Genomic DNA, 13,119 nt, shown 5'->3' on the forward strand with positions numbered 1-13,119 from the left:
ATGGACCACAAGTATTGGGAAATGAAAGCACAACATTCTGTCATGATTTCTGTCATTCCGTAAGTCCTGCCTACAGTAGTTGCAGTCACAAAGGACAGCTTTTTATGTGCACCGAATGTGCAGTTGACTGCTTTGTCATGTAGTTATAACATAAGCAAAACAAAGGACAGTGGTAGAAATTTTAAAAAGTGAAGGTGGAGTCCTTTATGGAAGAATGATACTACCACCTGCTATTTCTATGGCTTAAAATGTTTTATCAAAAATTTCAAATATTAAGAATTTCATTTAACTATGTCAGAAGAAATTTGCTTTAAAATAGTGCTTATTTGTAGTGTAGTAAAAATTTATTTTATGAAAACTAATTAGAATTTTTTAAAAATCTTAATTTTAGAATATTTTAAAAGTTGAATTTATGTTTTTAAAGTACTAATATATATAACCCAGAACCCACTAAGGATGTTACCTGTTAGAACTCATTGGAAGAAAACTTTACAGAGATGTGTTAATTTTGAAGTAGCATGATGATTGTTTTCATGTAACTAGAGGCTTCTATAGTGTTTAATGAAAATTTGTGTGTATGTTAAACATAGTTTAACGTATTTACACTACTAATTACATCAACAAACCATGTTTTCACAGATACTTCTCAAATTTCAGAAAATTCTGGGAAAGTCAAGGTCATGTGCTATAAGGGTTTGGAACAACATAGATTTCTCAATCAGTGAGGTTTTATTTCATTAGTGTTTCAGTGCTACTTTGTGAAATTTTTTTTTTTTTTTAATTGTGAATTTAAAATTTTCGTTTCTGTAGAGGTGGAAAAGGCTGGTTATTCCCCTGCATTCTTTTCTCCCCTTCCCTCCTAAATCTGGTAACATCATTTGTACAGCATGTTTTAATTTTTCCCTTTCTATTTTGTTTAGCACTATCTTCCCTTGTGCCTTCATTCTCTTCATATAAACAGCATGAAATTGGAAATAATCATTGTCTGTTGTAATTCTGAAGATCAGAATTTTCCCAGTTTCATGTTGTCTTCTCTCAGGTAAGGTGTAGTAAATCATCTTTAGAAAACTGACTCCAGTAAAACTGGAGTATGCAGTTGAAATTGTTGGTGTAACCTCCACAGAAACAAGCCCAGGAGACTTGCTGTTTATCGCATGAGTCACTGATGGGTTCAAAGGAAAGGAAATGATATTAGATTGCTTTTCATGCACGCCAATGTTACATCTTATTTTAAAGGAAGCCTGAAATAAGGAAATTACAATAAATGAATACGCTCTTTCTTTCCCCCAGAGAATTTAGAATTATATGGATTTTAGTGTTAGGTGATTAAAACAGTAACAATGAGGGTTACAAATTAGGCCGTGTCCTTTAACCCGTGATTTCCTGTGGTGCTCAGAACTTTTTAGTGTGTAGATTTTCTCAAGTCTCACATGAGTGACTTTAATCAGGAGCAAAGTGGGTTCTTTCTATTACATGCCATTTCCTCCATGGCCCTTGTCTCACTTAGCTATTACTACTGTATGCTTAATCGACCACAGTGAAATGTCTTTAAAACATCTTCCAGGAGACTAAGGACTTTTTGGAGAAATTTTATAAAGGAAAATGCCAGGAAGGAAAGTTTGAATAGTTTCCTTGAATAGAAAAATGTTTCCAGAGAGACTGATGAGTCAAGGAGTTGTTAATAGAATATGTAAATGTAACCTTTCACCTAGTTACTGTCATTACTATAAAGTTTTAGCAAATTGTTTGAACTGGTTCTTGTCTAGTTCTTTAATAAAACAGACTCTCTTAGTCCCATTTTTTTCCCAGTCTACCATCAGTGCTGTTTCAAAGCCTGTATTACCCTAAACTTCCCCTTGCTCCCATTTTAATAGCAGCTCGTCCACATATTATAAATTTTCACTAATATCTTGGCCTTCAGCTTTACTTCAATATTTGTGGAAAGTTTTTATATTATTGTGTCTGATATTGACTTCTAGCCCTTTGGTTCCTAATAGGGTGCCTTTCACTTATTCGGCAAATATTTATTCAGTGCCAGCCATGTACCAAGCACTCTTCTTGACTCTAGAGATTCAATAGTGAGCACAAAATCCACGGTCTTTTCTATTATAGAGCAGAGTCCAAAATGAAGACAATTATTAATTTCTTTTAAAAAGTCCAGCAATTACTAATAACATAATGACAAACAGAAGCAAATGCTCTGAAGAAAGCAGTATGGTTTTGTGGGCTTGTATAACAGGAACCCTTAGAAAGTGACACTTGATTGATGTCTGAACTGCGAGTAGGCGATTTTGAGAGAGGGTGGGAAGAAGAGCGTTCCAGACAGCAGAGGGAAATTTGTGCAGAAGCCCTGCAACAGGAGAGAACAGAGTAAAGTCAAGTAACTGAAGAGCATTAAGGGGAGAGTGGAGTTAGATGAGCCTGGACACCTAGACTGGGGCCAGTCTTTATAGGGTCTTATTGACCACATTAAGAAGTCAGTCTACATCTTAAGGACCCTGGAGAGTGTTTTAAGTAGGAGCTGGTGACTCCATGAAATTTGTGCTTTGATAAGATCATCTGTGGGGGAATTAATTGGAGGGGGGGCTCGGGGTGTCAATGGGGGAGATGTTGGGTGGCTGCTGCATTACTCCAAGTAGAAATGACAGGCTGTACTGGGCCTGTTGTATATACTGGGAAGTGGCAATGAAGATGGATTAAAAAGTGTTTTAGAGGATAACATCATTTGTATTTGAGAATGAGCTGGTATTTTTTATTCATTGGACAAATATTTAGTCAGTTGTTGCTTTATGCCACGTTGTGTGCCAATCTCTTTGGGAATACAACTATGAACAAGACGTATGAGATCCCTGTACTCATAGAGCTTACACATTAATGGGAGCGACAGCTCATCAATAAATTAAAAAGTAAATATAGTTTCAGATAAAAATAAGTCCTATGAAGAAAAATGAAGCCATATAAGGGAATGGAGAATAACAGAGGACGGTCCTCTTATATAAGACCTTTCTGAAGAGAGATGTGAGCAAAGACCCAAATGAAGTTGGGGAGAAGGAACAACAAGCACAAGATCTTGAGGCTGCAAGAAGGACTCACCACTTTCAAAAAATACCAAGAAGGTCAGTATGTCTGGAACTATGGAAGGGAGAGAAGAAAAATAGATATCCAGGATGCCTTGCCAGTAGCTGAAGCTTAAACATCTAAATAGATTCATTATATTCTCTTTAGTCCTAGCCAGTTTTCAAAGCCACATACTGCATCAACCACAATTCCAAGTTGCTCTGCCACTAAACTGTTTTTAACACTGCTATGTGAACAGAATACCTTCTTTCTGAAACTATAAAAGAGTGAAAAAGTTACCTTAATCTTTATTATCTGCAAATTTGGATTCCTTCTTGTTCTTAAGTAAAGTTTTTGACAAATATTTTTACTCCTAAAATAAATACCAGAAGATCAAAGCAGTTACTGAAGTGATAACATCAACCAAAAAAAAAATGTTTTGGATAGAAAATTTCATGTGCTAATAGGCAGTGGGGTGGTGGGGTGGGTTGGGTAGGGTGGTGGTTAGGGCAGGACATTTTAAAGAAGTATATTTGTTCCTGGAGTCAGTAAAGACTTTGTTTCTGGCCATTTTGAATGTTCTTTTTGTTGTTTTGGCAATCTTCCATTGTTGTTCCAAGTTAAAATATTTATATGTATATTCTTTCTCCCTAAAACATGAGCTTCAGGCCACACCTGGGACCATTTGGTGTTTTGTGTAATCTCAGCATCCAGTACCGGTTTTCCACCCAGGGGTTGCTTAGCCACTAGGTTCCAAGGCAGTTATAACCTCATTGATTGCAGTTTTCTTATTTGATGAATTTCTTACATTTTCCAGAGGTGTAAATATAAAAATACATGTGCTTGAAAACTATAGAAGCTTTTTTGAGGTGGTTAAGAGTCAAATAGCTTTGGGTCAAACTCCAGGACTGACATTTACCAACTGTGTGACTTTAGAAAGTCCTCTTTATGCCTCAGTTTTCTCATCTCTGAAATCAAATAATGGTAATAATTAATAACAATTGGCCTAATAGTATTTATTATGTGCCAGACACTTTTTTAAGCATGTCACATATTTTTTAACACATTTAATCCTCACAACAACCCTGTAAGGTAGATATTGTTATCTCCCCTTGCAAATAAGGAAAATTATGTACACAGAGGTTTAAAGTAATTTGCCCAGTGTCACACAGATATTAAATGGTAGGGCCAGGATCTGAATGCACAGTTTCTGGCTTGGGGGCCTGTATCACTCTGAGAATAAATGTGATGTAATGAGATGATCATGAGAGGCACTTAGAAAGCCCTCAGTCTATTGCTTCTCCTCACCATCACTACTGTTACACATACATTATGGCAACAATTACTATTACTATGATTAATATTGTCCACTCTGATTCATATCTCACCACATTTTAATAATAGTTAATTTTTCCCCCCAAACATTCTCTATAGACTCTGAAAAATGGCTTTAATAGTGTCTCTCTCTTGTTTTTTTTTCCCAAGGCAGTAACACTTGCGTTGGTTCTCAGAGGGGTTTATATTTGTTTTTATATCTAATATTTTAGCATGTCCATATAGTAAAATATTTTGTACAGTGGAACCACTTGAAGGTTACTGCTGTGCAGGAAAAAAAAAATAAAACTACAGGGTTTTGGTTAAGCTTTTGGGGAGTTAGAAACTCCTGGTGGCCATTTTAGATTCCCTCCAAAGAAATTCAGCCCTGTAACAATATAAAACCTTTGTTTTTCAGTACAGTGTATACAGTAGTCCCCCCTTATTTATGGTTTTGCTTTATATGTGATGTCAGTTACCCATAGTAAACTGCAGTCCAAAATATTAAATGGAAAATTCCAGAAATAAACAATTTGTAAGTCATAAATGGCGTGCCATTTTGAGTAGTGTGATGAAGCTCGCGATTTCCTGCATTAGATGTGAATCATCTCTTTGTCCAGCATATCCACACTATAGATGCTCCCTGCCCCTTAGTCACTTAGTAGCTGTCTCGTTTATCATAACTGTCATGGCACTGCAGTGCTTGTGTTCAAGTAACCCTTATAGGAGCCTAACACTATGTCACAATGCTTATGTCACTCACCCCACTTCATTTTATCACATAGACATTGATTGTATCATCTCACATCATCAAAAGAAGAAAGGATGACTATAGTACAGTAAGATATTTTGAGAGAGAGAAGTAGACCATTGTCACATAATTTTTATTATGGTATATTGTTATAATTGTTCTATTTTATTATTAGTTATTGTCGTTAAGCTTTTATTATGCTTAATTGATAAAATAAACTTTATCATAGGTGTGTATATACAGGAAAAGAACAGTATATATAGGGTTTGTTATTATCCTCAGTTTTAGGCATCTACTGAGGGTTTAGAATATATCTTCCGTGGAAGAAGGGGAACTACTGGTACTTAATTCCAAGAGTGTAAGTTTTTTGGGTGGTTGGGAACTGTATCACCTAATCACCTCCCCCCACCCCGCCCATTTCTAAATGTTAGAATTCTATTATAATGATCATTTAGAATGGCTTTTAAAAATGAAAATAAATCCATTTGCCTGGTGGGAATGCAGTTGAAAATCTTTGACATTAGTACTACATTCTAAGCAGGAGAAAAAGATGGTAGGAAAAAACTAGTTTTATTTTTTAAGCATAACACTTCTGGGGTTTAAGCTCACCACTTTGTAATGTTAATGAAGCATTCTTTCATCCTTACAACAAACCTGGTGGTGACGTATTTCTGGCTCCTTCCCATAAGCTCCTGTACTCATGCCTAGTGGCTTAGTCCAGAGTTTTCAAATACAGAAATACAAAAGGAGGAAAGACTGGGGGAGGAACCCTTTAGCATCCTGAGAAGAAGAGGAAATTGATGTTTACACTGCTGTCAGCTGGAATTTCGAAGCCTTTAAAAAATGAAGTTACACTGTGTGCCCCAGATTTTCTAGAAAGAAGCCTAATGTCAATTGAAAAACAGAATTCTGGTAAGGTTTTTGACACAAAGGGCTTGGAGGCCACCTCCAAAGCTGTGGTGCACTAAAAGGTCTGTGGCTGGGTTTATTTATTTATTTTTTAGGCGAGGCAACCCTTGGTTGACCTCACAGATTTCAATGACCTTGTCATTTTACAATCCTTTATTTTTAATTTTTTACGCCTGCAGCATTTGGTATGCCTAGGTGGTCTCCCATCCAAGTACTAACCAGGCCCAACCCTGCTTAGCTTCTGAGATCAGATGGGATCGAGCTTGTTCAGGGTGGCATGAGTTTAAAAAAGTTTTTTATGTGTGTCTCATTCTGGTGAAATATGGACATTTATTTCATGATAATTGCTCCCATTTATTGAGGTAGTTTTGTATAGTGGAGAAGAAAATTGACTTCCTGGCATTAGGCATTTGGGCTAAGTCTTGGCTCTGTCCTTTACTAGCTACACAACCTTGGGCAAATTACCGAACCTCTCAGTGCCTCAGCGTTATCATCTTTAAAACAAGGATATGCTGGTGACTATTTCATATAGTGTGATGGTTGTAATTATTTTTTGAAACGATGCATATAAAGTGATATATGCATTTAAAATGCCTGCCACATGGTTAGCTGCTTAGTAACATTAAGTATTATGTTACATGTTGTATACCTTACCTAGAGTACCTCTGCTTTCTATAACTCTGCAATGTAAACCATTAGCCCTATTTTACAGAAAATTGAGGCTCACAAAGGTGAAGCACTTTGTTTTGAATGTGAAGGCATGTGAAAATGTCATTCTTTTGCTATCATCCTCATCCAGGTAGTTGTGGTCTGCTGTTGCCCATTAATACTAAGCTTCTGAGATTGAACAGAAGGGGCTGTGATTTGTTTCTTCTCAAATTATGTGCTGGGATGCATATGCCGTTCATGGAATACGCACAGCATTCTCAAACTTGCGAAATATGTAGACCCCTTTCAAAGGAAAACATCCTCACTTACTTCCACTTTGACTTGATTGTGCTTGTCAAAATTTTAGGTAAATATTTTCCAATGAGGAGTAAATGTCTCAGTTTATAGCACTTATATAGTTATAAAATAAAACAAAATTACAAATTACATGCCAACAAAACTTAAAACCAATAAAATTCAAGTAATTACATTAATTTATGTGACAGATGTTATTTTGCTGAAAGTAAACTTTAAATTTTGGGTTTATCCATACTCCGGATGGATTTTGTTTGATCTGTGTATACCTTTTGATTTTATGATATTAATGTATCATAAAACTTTGAATATCTGTAGTTTCATATGGTTCGATCTAAAAAAAGTCTTAAATAAATATGTTATATAACTTGGTAGTAATAATTTCAAGGTGTTGTTTGATGGTTCAGAATCACAGGACTTCAGAAATACCAGTTTTGATAGGTATTATTTGATAAACTTGAAAAGCTGTTTTATTCCCTTTGGAGTCAATATTTAAGTGTATTCCTCACCCTAGTCCTGGCCCTGAGCTTTGGGCCTGGAACCAGACTTCCTGGGTTCACACTGATGCAACATTATATTTTACATAAAAATTTCTGTGAATTTTACATTTCTTTGTGATAAACTAAAATTACATTTTAGTCAATAGTATGAAAAGATAAGATTCTTGCTTTGTATTATATTTGCCATTTACAGTTACAGTGTAGAAGAGAGCCCGGCTTACCACATCCCATATCAGAAATCAGCAAACATTTTCTGTGAAGGGCTGAGTGGAGTAAATATTTTGGGCTTTGCAGGCCACATACAGTCTTTGTTACAACTACTCAGCTCTGCCCTTAGAGCATAAAAGCAGTCATGTATAGTACATAAAACTTTATTTAATTTAAACTTTATGTAGCTTTCACATGACACAAAATATTCTTTTAATTTTTTTTCCTACAGTTTAAAAATATAAAAGCCATTTACTCTTAGCTTGCAGGCTATGCAAACACAAGCAGTGGGGAATTTAATAGAGGGCCTAGTTTGTTGAAGCCTGCCCTAGATGATGTTTGATAGAGTAAGAAGGTATCCTTTTTATGCTTTTATTTATTGAGGCAGTATAGTATGGTGATAAAGATACTCTCTCTGAAGTGAGGCTGCCTGCCTTTGGAATGTGATCTATTTGTGACTCAATTTTCTCATTGGAAAATTGAAGATATTTTTTCTTTGTACCTCAAACATTTGCAGGAGACTGAACATATAATGTAAAACACAGAGAAGTAGTTTATAGTTTTAACTCTTGTTGTTTCTTTAATTACTATTGAGGTTGTATAGTTTATCAGGTGCTTATTGGCCATTTAAAAAGTTTTATTATTTTTTGTGACATCCACATTTATGTTTATTATTCTTTAAATATTGACACAATACTTATTTATATATTAGGGTTATCAACTCATCAGATATTTTGCAAATTGCTTTTTTTATGTTTGCTTTTTGTTTTTATATGTTGTGGGTTTTTTTCAAAACAGATGTGATCTTTTGTTTTTGTATTTCAGTTGTTGAAGATAATTATTTCAGTTATTTCAGTTATTGAAAAAAAATTCAGTAAATTCAATCTTTTCTACTTTTTTATTTTTATAAAAATATTCTAAGGTCAGATAATATTTACCTATATTTTCATTTTAGTTGTTTTATAATTTCATATTTTATATTCAACTATTCTGGAATTTAATTTTATATGTGTCATAAGTATCTAAATGTATATTTTTGTATAGCTTTTACACATTAGTTTAGCATCATTAATTGGGTAATTATTTCTTCCCACTGATTTAAAATGCCATTTTATCAGACTCTACAAAATGTGATTGAATGGAATTTGGCCTGAAAAATTTTTTTTAAAACAAGGCTGTCAACATGACACTATTCTCTGGTCTTTAGTATAGGTAATTTGGTATAATATGAAGCATTTTATGTTAAGAATTTTTATCTATCTTTTAATTGAGGTAAAAAACATGTAATTTATCATCTTAATTATTTTCAACTGTACTGTTTAGTAATGTTAAGTAAATTTAATTTGTTGTGCAATTTATCTCCAGAACTTTTTCATCTTGCAAAACTAAGACTCTAAACCCATTAGATAACAACTTCCTACTTCCCCCTAACTCTGTTAACCACCGTTCAACTTTATGTTTCTGTAAATTTGATGACTTTAGATACCTCATATAATTGGTATCATATAGTATTTGTCTTTTTGTAACTGGCTTATTTCACTTTTCTATTTCACTCAGAATATATATATTCCACTAATTCTGAGTGAAATAGAAATGTTTTTAAATCTAGTGTCTCTGATCATATAGAAGTATGGATGTCTTATGTCTTGCAGCTTTCAGATTTATCTTAAAAGGTATGCATACGTTTTATAGGAAAAATGCGTCAAGAATTCTGTTTTGGACATTTGGATCATTTCTGCTGCTCTTTTTTGGTAGGACCTTTAACTGGTCAACATCCCTATTATGGCTTATTTATTGAACAGTTATTTACTGCGTCTGCTCTGTGTACTAGGCAGAGTGTCAAATACCATCATCCTCTGTTGGCAAATTTGGTTTGCTCTAATACATCCTTTTTACTGAATACTTAATTGTCACAACTTGTCACTATGATTGGGCATTTATTATTGAACATAGTTATTTCAGCTTTTAAAAATAATTAGGATCTGCCAGGAGTTTTTAGCAAGCTGAAAATTAGTAAGAAATAGCAAGCAGCAATTAGGGGAAAACATTTTTTAAGATAAACAAAACACTTAAAAATAGAGTTTTAAACCTATCCCATTATGTGCCAAAATTGCTATAATATGAAAAAAATCCATGAACAAATGAACAAAATAGCTTTGAAAAATAGATACTCTTTTTAAAAATTGTGATACAAATTTATTATATAACATCAAGAAACTAAACACAAACTATAAGGAAAAAAAAATCAGCCATAGTCGACTGCTGTTAACATTTGACTATATATCTTTACAAATATGTGTGTTGCTAAATATAGAATAGAATCATACTGTGCTTACAGCTTTGTAACCTCTCATCTGTTTACTAACTGTATTCTGCTCTAATTTGTGGGTCTGTATATGTTGCCCCTTTTTCTTTCAAGTGATTTGATAAAAATGACCTAAATTTTCTTCTCCTTTTTCTATCATTTTTCTCACCATCTGTGTCTATAACGCACTCCTTCCCTCTTTAGTTTTTCAGTTCACCTGGTTGTATGAGTTTTTGTGTGCATTCTGTGAGGTATAATTGAAATTTGATCTCCCCCTCAATTTTCTTAAAACAATTTGGAGAACAGTCTGTTTCTTCTCCATTGGTGTGTAATTTTTCTTTTATCAAATATTAACAAAGGGCATCAATTTCTGGGAAGTTTATAAGTTTATTCTTCATTGATATATCTGTCTATTCTTCAAGTACCACATCGATCTCATTTTTGTAGCTTGAAAACAAGTTGTGATGACTGCTAAGTTGTACATTTTAATCGTTTTTTTTTTCTATCAATTAGCTTTTCTCTCATTTCTTATTCCTGATCATTGATTCTTAACTAGTGTTGTGCATCAGCGTTATGTATCTGGGAAGCTTTGTCAAAATATATACAGAGTCTTTGCAAATTATAACTTAGTAAGTCTGAAGTGGGGCACACCATATGGATTCTGAGAAAAGCTCCCTGATGGATTCTGGTGTGCATCCATGTTTAAGAGCCACTGTTCAATGACATTAGCATTGTTCTACTCTGTTCTACTCTACCTTGAGATTTTTTAATGGAATTGCATTAAACATCAATAAATTTGAGGAGAAATAACATCTTTACAGTATTTAGTCTTCTCATACTGTGTCACAATATGTATTTCCCATTGTTGCCTAAATGCATGTATAGCTCTCAGCAAAATTTTGTTGTTTTTCTTTGTATCCTACACATTTTTATTAAGGATATTCCTACATATTTAGGATTTAAAAAAAAAATTGCGAATGAGAATTTCTTTCCTCTTGCTCTCTCATATTTTCTAATTTGTTTTTGTGGGTATGCAGAAAAGTTTTTTTTTTTTTGGAGGGGGAGAGGGGAGGGCTGTTTATATTACAAAGCAATTTTCTTTATGTGGAACTTCATCTTAGTTGAAATGGATCTTTTTTAGATCACCATGTAGTCATTTAAATAGTAATATGGAAATAGAAAAAGTGAAGCAACACATGAGTTGACATAATCTGGAGAGAAAAGATGATTTGCTATGAATTGAAGACTATTCAAGCCACTTTCTCATTGAGACCTACCTTGAGTTCTCTATTTAAAACTGCAAACCTTCAGCTCTAATTCTTGATCCTTTTGCTCTGCTCTCGCCCGCCTTATCACTTTCTATTATCTAACATATTATATAATTTACTTAATTTTTTCCCTTTTATTTTCTGTCCCCATTATAATTGAAGCTTCATTGGGTTGGTATTTTTAGAAATAAACATAGCAGTGGAACATAGCAAGTGTTCTATAAATTTTAGTGAAATGAATAAAATTTTAGATGGAGAAAAATAAGATAAATAAGTGGGATTTTCTGAAAATAGTGACCTAATTGTCTGAATAAGAGTGAGAAATATTCTACGAGAAAATTTAAAAACTAGCCCAAATGAGGCTTTTTCTTCCCAGAAGGAATCTGTGGGTAAAATGGGCATAACGAAAGCAGCCTTTTGGCTAAGAGGTAAGTGACCTATGTTTGAATATTTGAGGAAGAAAGAATGTCCTATTTCTTCCCTGGGCCCTCTGTACTATGTAGTGGCCTTTTATTGTCCCTCATAAATAGTGTATTGATTTAACTCCCTTTTAAAATTTCTCCTACAAAACAGAGGTCATTGAAGTTATCTTTCTCTATTGTTATAGATGAAAATTAAAAAGAGAAAAGTTATTTTGCTAGAGTAGCAATTAATATGGGATAGTTCTGTTTATTTCTCCTGTGGTGCTGAAAATGAAAGGTCGTCTGCCAAACTTCTCTCTGCCCTTAAGAGAATTGTAGTAATTTCTTCTGCAGGCAGAACTGTGTTAATTGTGACTTAAGACTAGAATGGTATTATGCCATCTTGGGATAAGCAGACTGGATATCCAATAAACACCTCTTGGACACCGCAACCCCCCAACCCCTTCCCCGCCGCTAGATAGAAAGAGTTCAAAGGAGAAAGCCTCCATCACAGAAAATAAAAAAGATATTTGGGAGGATTGCCTTTCAGCTTCTCAGCTTCCGACATGTTTTTATTTTTTAAGATTTGCTGTCTTTGCCTTTAATACTTGAGTATTGCTCTTTGCAGTCTCCTAGATTTTGCCCTATATTTGTGTTTATATGTTTATATTCTGTCTCCTCTTTTAGATGGTAACATTGGCAAAGGCAGACAGTTTGTCTTCTACTTCATAATTCCCTGAAGCATTGTGTTCAGTGATTTAAACAAGAAGCACTCAATTAATGTTTGCCTCACAGGTAAACAAGAGGGAAAATTAAGGTTTCAGGAAGGAGATTGTGATATTACCCAAAATCATATTAAGGAGTCAGAGTAATCAAAACAGGCATTTGGTCTCCCTGGCATTTAAAGAGGAACGAAAACCGGACCCTATATGAATGGATAAAATGAGTTGTGGGACTGCTCAAGTAGATGATTGTTATTGTTTCCTTCCAAAGCCTGGTCTGTGGCATTTTGTTCCAGAGGAAATTCTAGATCTGTGGTGATTTAATTTTGCCAAATTAGAAACTTCTGAAATGAGTCATTTTCATTTTCATTCACTTTGTTTTTACATGGAAGATTACATAGATGACCAAATGAATGAAGCTTAGTTTTCCGATGGGTTGGCAATGACAATTTTCTCAGTTTGTCCTCGTTATGGTTCCCATGGTAATCTTTTATATGTCGATACTGTACAGGTCAGGTTTACATTGTGTGTTTGGAGGGAATTCTTTGTGTGAATTTGAATCTGGCTGTTCCTAGTCCTCAGATATCTATGGACAGCATGGATCTAAGATCAGAATAGAAGGACTTTTTGTGTATTTGCCATCCAAGACCCTGGGCTCCTCTCTCGGCCTCCAGCTTGACTTCCATAAAATGAAGTAGTTGAATGAGATATTCTGTAAAGCA

General features: G+C 34.3%; 1 long non-coding RNA gene across 1 annotated transcript in view; it reads left to right on the forward strand.

The window, feature by feature from the left end:
- Positions 1-411: 411 nt before the first annotated feature.
- LOC107195785 overlaps positions 412-13,119 on the forward strand; it is a 109,028-nt gene continuing 96,320 nt past the window's right edge. The window contains exons 1-2 of the long non-coding RNA XR_001517034.2: positions 412-1,039; positions 2,917-3,116. This is a non-coding gene — a long non-coding RNA (uncharacterized LOC107195785). The remainder of the gene's footprint in view (positions 1,040-2,916; positions 3,117-13,119) is intronic.

Source organism: Pteropus alecto, unplaced genomic scaffold, assembly GCF_000325575.1.
Source record: "Pteropus alecto unplaced genomic scaffold, ASM32557v1 scaffold20, whole genome shotgun sequence".
Classification (NCBI taxonomy): Eukaryota; Metazoa; Chordata; class Mammalia; order Chiroptera; family Pteropodidae; genus Pteropus; species Pteropus alecto.